This window comes from Elephantulus edwardii, unplaced genomic scaffold (assembly GCF_000299155.1).
Source record: "Elephantulus edwardii isolate Elephantulus edwardi_28Jun2011 unplaced genomic scaffold, EleEdw1.0 scaffold00179, whole genome shotgun sequence".
NCBI classification, from domain to species: domain Eukaryota; kingdom Metazoa; phylum Chordata; class Mammalia; order Macroscelidea; family Macroscelididae; genus Elephantulus; species Elephantulus edwardii.
In genome coordinates, this window is record NW_006399929.1 from 1,490,040 (window position 1) to 1,496,064 (window position 6,025).

The 6,025-nt window shown below is 38.9% G+C and overlaps 1 pseudogene; it reads right to left on the reverse strand.

Moving 5' to 3' along the window:
- The window catches only part of LOC102859757, a 16,549-nt pseudogene extending 14,118 nt beyond the window's left edge, over nt 1-2,431 (reverse strand).
- Between the last annotated feature and the right edge of the window lie 3,594 nt (nt 2,432-6,025).

Genomic DNA, 6,025 nt, shown 5'->3' on the forward strand with positions numbered 1-6,025 from the left:
CCTGGAAGCAGAGTGGCATCCACTTCCGAAATGGCTTGCCTCCGGAAACTCTATGTACGAACAGTGCTCAGGCCGTTCGTTCATAGGGTCGCTATGAGTTGTCAACGACTCGACGGCATCAAACAACAACAACAACATGGTACTAGGCTTGGAAGGTGGAGTGGCATCCACTTCCATAATAGCTTGCCTCCGGAAACCCTATGAACCTGCAGAGAGGATGAAAGGCACTCAAGCGTTGCTCCTTCATAGGGTCGCTATGAGTCGCCTTTGACTAGATGGCACGTAACAACAACAACAACAACAACAACAACAACATGGTACTAAGGCCATCATTGCAAATGTCAGATGGATCTTAGCTGAAATTAGAAAGTACCAGAAGAATGTCTAACTGTGTTTAAGTGACTACGTAAAGGCATTTAACTGTGTGGATCACAACAAATTGTGGCTCACCTTGAGAAGAATGGGAATTCCAGAACACCTGATTGTGCATGAAACCAATACTTCAACCATGAGGTATCATCAGAACAGACCAAGGAAACACTGCATGGTTCAAAGTCAGGAAAGGAGTGCATCAGCGATGCATTCTGTCTCCATACCTTTTTAATCTATATGCAGAACAGATAATTTGGAAGGTTAGTCTTTACGAGGAGGAATGCAGCATCAGAATTGTAAGAAGATTGATCAACAACCTGCATTATTCAGATCACATAACCTTGCTTGCTGAAACTGAGGAGGGCCTGAAGCATCTTCTGCAGAAAGTCAAGGACTGTAGTCTTCAATATGGATTGAAACTCAACATCAAGAAAACAAACATGTCTGAGTTAATTGGCAAAGCCATTGCAACTAGAGATTTGAATTTGTTTTTCAGTTCTCTCAGCCTGAGGAACTTGGAGAAAGTTCTTTCCTTTTTGTTTTCTAACTGTAGCTCTTTACACATACTGTTATAACAATTTGCTTTGTCTTTTTGAGCTTCCCTTTAAATCTTCTTTTCATCTTCCTGACTTCAGCAATTCTTCCCTTTGCTTTGCACGGTTATGTTCTAGCTCAATTCGCAGAGTCTTTTCTGACATCCATTTTCTTCTTTTCATTTGTTCTTGTCTTTGTGAAAAGCTTTTGCTTTCTTCATGGATTCCTTGATGTCATCCAACAACTAACCTGCTCTTCAGTCCTTTATGTTCAAGGTCTCAAACCTATTGTTGACGGTTTACAAATTCAGGTAGTGGAGACTCAGGGTCATAATTTGCCCCCACAAGGGTGAGATGGCCCTTAATCTAAATAAATGTTCCTTTTTTAAAAAGAGAAAAGAGAGAGACACTGAGAGTGGCTCTATGCAATATGTGAAGATGGACAAAGATTAGAGTGATGCAGTTCTTAGTTGAACACCATACATTACTTGCTGCCATCAGAACTTAGTTGAGACGTCAGACAGATCTCTCAGATCACTCAGAAGAAATCAACATACATAACAACTTGAATTTGCACCACTTCTAGCTTCTGGAAGTATGAGAAATTCTTGTGGTTTTAAAAATTTTTCATACTTTTAAGTGTTTTTTAATTAACTCTTTTCCAAGAAATATGGAACACCAATTTGTCAGGATAAACTCCATTGGTGAGGGAGAAAAAAAGAACACAGGTATCTTTTGAGCTGAGGAATGGCTGTGATTTTTGGCAAAATTTGGGAGTCCACGGTTTTCTGGTCAACCTTGTGCTACTCTGTAATCTCCTATTTCTCCTTCTCTGTGTCAAAGATCTCGCCCTCCTGGTGTTTGGGTTTTCACAGCTGCTGCTTCTTGAAATCAGTGAGATGTTTTGAGATTTTTGCACCACTGATGTTAACTTGAGAGGAGGTGGCAATGATAAATTTCCAGTGTGTTTTCTGCAGGGAAACTCTATTGAGGGTTAGAGGCCTTGTCACAGGGAGCAGGCCACTGTCTAGCTGCTTCAGGAAAATCACTCTGCTGCCTGTGTTATGCCCATGATGCCTCTTGTTGATAATCAGCTGAATCTCAGGCATGATTCTAGAGTACAGCTTCCTCATATGCTTACTGGTAATTTGCTGTGGCTTAACGGTTTCTGAAGAACAACTTCAGAAGGATAATATCCAGGCATTTTGCAAAATTTCACCACTTGGGTACTACCATTTTTATCACCACCAACTCGTTTTGTGACAGTAGCAAGAACCTTCTTCTTTTCAACCCTGGACTTAGTACTTCTAAGTACTGGCTGAGCTCCTCCTACTATACATGGCCAGTTGTGAATACCTGCTGATTCCTCGGACTAGGACAGAATTCTGGCTTTAGTGAGGCTTTCCTTACTTTGGCATTTTCCCCTTACTCTCGACCTTTTTAATTTTGTCACCAGCATCTGCTTTCTTGGCATTGGGCTTGGCCTCAGGCTTCTTGTCGTTGGTGCCCAGCTCTTCACTCACCATCTTGTAAGGTGATAAAAAGTGAAATTCTTCATTTTGGAGGTCATCCAGTCTGTAGTCCTTTGTTATGACAACCCCAAGAAGCTGTCATGAAATGTATAAGCATCGTATGTGCCTTTTCTTCTGTGTTATCTCTTGTGACTCATACAAAGTTGTCTCTGTGGCACAGTGATTAAAGAGGTAGGCGGTTAACAGAAAAGTCAGTAGTTTGAACCTTTTCAGGGGAGTAAGATGTAACTGCATGATTTTATAAAGATTCCTGATGTCGAGCTGACTCCAATTCATAGTAACCCTCTGCTGGGTTTCTCTTGCTTGGAAACCCTATGTAACAGTTCTACTCTGGTTTATGGGGCAATATGACTTGGGATTGATTCTAAGCTAGCAGGTTTGGTGTGGATTTTGTACCTTATATAAAACTCAGGTGTACAAATACTTGATTCATAGCCCCAATGGATTGGTTAACAAATAAATGAACTTGTAAATTACGATGAGCCCCTGTATGGTATGAACAGCAAACAAACTGGACTGCTAATCCTTGGTTATCTAGCCATAATTTGTTATGATTCAGATAATCAAATCCTTTTGTGTAGTTTCCAATTTATCAAGATCCTAAAAGCTAAAGTAAAACTGCCCCGTAAAGTTTCCAAGGCTGTAAGTCTTTATGGAAACAGCCTCATTTCCTCTTCTAGAGCAGCTGATAGGTTTGATCCTCCAAGATTTTAGTTAAGTAGTCAAGCACTTTAGCTTCTGTATCATCAACCAAACTCGTTTCTGTCACCTTGATCCTAACTCCCATTTACCCCAAAAATACACAAAACTGCCCCATAAAATTTCTAAGGCTTTAAATCTTGACAGAAGCAGGCTGTCACATCTTTCTTCTGCAGAGTGGCTGGTGGGTCAAATCGTTGACCTTTTGGTTAACCACTGAACACTTAACCACTATATTTCCGGAGTTCCCAAAAAACAGACAGAGAGGAGGGGAAAAATATTTTCAGAGATAGGAAGATAATCAAATGTGACTGGCTCAGTAATGACACAATTCTTTTCATGTTTTTTTCTTTTCCATCCATAAGAAAGTATCTTTTCTGAGCCGGCATAAAGCTTGTCCTCTTTTCCAGCAAATATCTTCTCTACTAACTCAGTACCTCAGTCTGAGAATGGATGCTAATCTGGTGAAGCAGTGCTCTTCTGTTCAGACAGATTACATTAACCATAAACTATCTGTGCAGAGTTTCCTAGACACAGCCTAAAACATCTTTTCTTTGAAGATTTTTATTTTGCATGTGAACAGGGTTCCGATACTGTGCCAAAAATATGTCTTGCAATTCTGTTCTTACCAGAAACCAGGGGCAGTGTTCTTAGTTTGGAAACATATGTGTCTTTTCTCTGGCCTCTTGTTAGAAGCTGTACTTAGTATTTTGTCTCCACGGGTGAGTCAGATGCACAGAAAATTTCATGCCCGCTTCCTGTTCCTCTGCCACTGATTCAGAGATCACTGATTTTTGCCAGGGAGATATAGATCAAATGCTTGCAATGTTCAAAATATCTCTCATATTCCAACTCTGTCTAAGAAATTTTTAAATGCTATATTCCAAATTTAGGATTCTTCCTGGAAGTTATTTTTCTTCATGTGAGAACTGGAGAGGAGCTAGGAATTTAGTGAATTTTATTAAGTAATTTTTCTCCCCCCTCCAAAGGCCTATGAATTGTAAGTTTTCATAATTTTAAATGGTTTTTTTCATGTTGGGGTGAGGGGAGGCAGTGAGGATAGAATGATGAGGCAAAGGCCAATGGATGTCTTTAAAATTCAGGTTTCAGGTTCTGTATTATCTAAATAAAAACAGTGTTTATTCATCTGACTTTTGGAACAAAAAGTATGTTCTGCAAAGAACGTAGTACATTGAAAGCTGGTTTATTTTTCTTAACCAAATATTGTCTCATTCTCAAACACGACCTCAATTATAGATGAGTTCTAAATTAATGGCTCAGTCTGTCATCACCCTCATTGTCTAGTGTGAGGCTATAGAGAGGTGATGCTGAGGGTTCTCGGGTGAAAGAAAATGTGTCCAGAAACACTTGCAGGGACGAGCAGCACATTGCCTGGGATTCTTGTTTATTAGACCAGTAAAGGAAAGCTTAAGTCTCATTGGATTAATCAGCAATTTCTTTTCACAGCATAAGAAATTCTAGCAAATTGTATTTAGGCAAAGGTATAAAAATGGCTTGGGGTAAGCCTATTAAATCTCAAGCCATTATGTTTAAGACTTAATAATGACTCTTGTCTTTTTCCTATAGTAAAGTACCATGCTGACCAGCTTACATCAGCATGGATTCTTGCCCTCATTCGCTTCATAACTGTCAAAATTGTGACTTTTAAATTCTCTCTCATCACCCTGATGTGAAAGGCCATGCACTCATGGTAGAAAGAAAAAAACATTTATTTTCCAGAAGGTTTAAGAGATTGGAATATTGGACTATAGTATATTTCTTTTTAACTATGTCTGTTCTTTAGACTGTACAACAGTCTAACATAGGAAACAAAGACTAACAAAATTTGAATGAGATTTACTAGAAAGGAAAGTGCTAACACCAAGCACTCTTAGCTCAGAAAAAGAAGAATAAGAAACCGGGGAAACCCCCCCCCCCAAAGAAACCAGTAACAGTAATAACAATAAGACCAAGATTAAGAACAAATGGACTGCTAGATTGAACATATTTCTTTTATTATTTATGCTGTTTTTGTTGTTATGTGCTGTGCAGTTGAAACCTACTCAGCTGACCCTCTAGGGAGTTTTCAGAGGCTGTAAACCACACAGGACAAGATTGTTCATCTTTCTCCTGTGGGGCAGCTGTTGGATTTGAAATGCCTGCCTGTGAGTTAACAGGGCAACTACTTAAACCACTAGACTACCATGATAATACATTTTTTTTTCCAGAGAAGGATGAACAAGAAATGTCAGAAAATAATTACCAGTCCAATATTTCTGAGATTTTTAAGACCTTAGCTTTGTACACACAGCATAAAGATGTTGACATAAAAACAAACAAACCAACCCAAGACAAAACAAAATGCTTTCTCCATCTGGGAAAGAATGATTATTCCATCTGAGATGCTAATCGATAATTGTTCTCAAATAATTTTTCACTTGAAGAAAAAATATGCTCTATTATAAAAAAATACATCTGCAAAAATATTTCCCAAGTTTCTGACAGTAGAACAATCTAAAATTCATTGGGAATAGGATGGGATGAAGAGTACATGTGGAGCATGTGTGGGTGCTGAATTTGCTATCAAACTAATAAAACAACAGCAAATAGGATTTAGTAACACACGGTCCAATAACTGCAGGCCTGAAAACAGTGTGAGACATTGCCTAATGATGAAAACTTCATTAGAAGGCAAGCTTTGTTGATTACAAATTAAATGTTATCCCCATTCCACAAACCTAAGTTTAGGACCTGGGCCAAGACTCACAGCAATTTTTTTCTGAACCTCGGTTTCACTCTGCTAGGCCAATTTGCTTTCTGTGCTGAAAATATTCCAGCAGGAAATGAGGTACTATGACATTATAGGAAAAGGATACTTTGTTTGGAAAT